This window comes from Ambystoma mexicanum, chromosome 1p, assembly GCF_040938575.1.
Source record: "Ambystoma mexicanum isolate Mex_15411 chromosome 1p, UKY_AmexF1_1, whole genome shotgun sequence".
Lineage (NCBI taxonomy): Eukaryota > Metazoa > Chordata > Amphibia > Caudata > Ambystomatidae > Ambystoma > Ambystoma mexicanum.
Genome location: NC_090921.1, coordinates 564,010,910 through 564,012,664, shown reverse-complemented (window position 1 = coordinate 564,012,664; position 1,755 = coordinate 564,010,910).

Here is a 1,755-nt window from a genome sequence, read left to right as displayed (position 1 = left end):
AACCTCTTAGTGGATGCACTGGAGCTGATTTCCACCTCGTCCAGTCCTTGCTTCAACCACTGTCACATCATAAGATGCACTCACACACAGGTCCACGTCACATCAAGAAAAAAGTTAGGTGACACTCGAATCCCCCAAGCCTGTGAGTGACTGAGAAGGGAGAATGTATCCTGAGAGGGAGTCCCTGGATTGTGGAGTTTGAAACCCCAAGTGTTTTACTGAACTCAAAGACTTTTGTAGAACACAGAAACATTATTGTTTTGACTTCAAGAAGAAGATATCCTGCTGTTTTTCTCTACGGTTTGCCCTTCTTTGATTAAAAACCCCCAATAGCCAATTTATTTAATGCTATTCATCTGTGTCTTCCTCATATTGATCCTGGACGGTTTAGTGAAAGGATGCAAACTGTGAATTATAAGGAAGCGCCTTAGTCTGCATTCATTTCCTTACTTGCCTGACAGGTCTGGACTTCAGCTTCAGGCTCCCTGCGCTACTCTGATAAAAGAGTTCTAAGCCCTCAGAACCGCATGCATTTAGACCAGGGTTGTCCAACATGCGGCCCTCCAAGCCATTTTATGTGGCCCTCGAAGCCCAAGAGCACAGACAAAGCATTAGGGTTACTTTTGTACGTTTTGTATTTATTTTATACGCAGCAATCGTTGTGGCTGCAGTTTCAGGGTAGGAATTGTAGTACATGCACATTTCGAGTTGCATTGGCTGAGAAACAGCCAATGGAAATACTGTTACCATGCAAGCCACGTTGTAGTAGTGGAAATAAATAAAAGTAAATAACTGCCTTGCATGGTAACAGTATTTCCATTGGCTACCATATGTATTGGGCACAACACTGCACAGGCAGCAAAAATCATTAACACAGAAGTAATGAATGTGTATTAAAGAGATAAACTGCCATATGTATTGGGCACAACACTGCACAGGCAGCAAAAATCATTAACACAGAAGTAATGAATGTGTATTAAAGAGATAAACTGCCATATGTATTGGGCACACTGCACAGGCAGCATCACTCATTACCACAGAAGTAATGAATGTGTATTACAGAGATAAACTGACATATTTATTGGGCAAAATGCACAGGCAGCATCAATCATTAACACAGAAGTAATTAATGTGTATTACAGAGATAAGCTGTCCTATGTCTTGGGCACACTGCACAGGCAGCAAAAATCATTAACACATAAATAATGAATGTGTATTACAGAGATAAGCTGCCATATGCATTGGGCACACTGCACAGGCAGCATCAATCATTACCACAGAAGTAATTAATGTGTATTACAGAGATAAGCTGCCCTATGTCTTGGGCACACTGCACAGGCAGCAAAAATCATTAACACATAAATAATGAATGTGTATTACAGAGATAAGCTGCCATATGCATTGGGCACACTGCACAGGCAGCATCAATCATTACCACAGAAGTAATTAATGTGTATTACAGAGATAAGCTGCCCTATGTCTTGGGCACACTGCACAGGCAGCAAAAATCATTAACACATAAATAATGAATGTGTATTACAGAGATAAGCTGCCATATGCATTGGGCACACTGCACAGGCAGCATCAATCATTACCACAGAAGTAATTAATGTGTATTACAGAGATAAGCTGCCCTATGTCTTGGGCACACTGCACAGGCAGCAAAAATCATGAACACATAAATAATGAATGTGTATTACAGAGATAAGCTGCCATATGCATTGTGCACACTGCACAGGCAGCATCAATCATTAC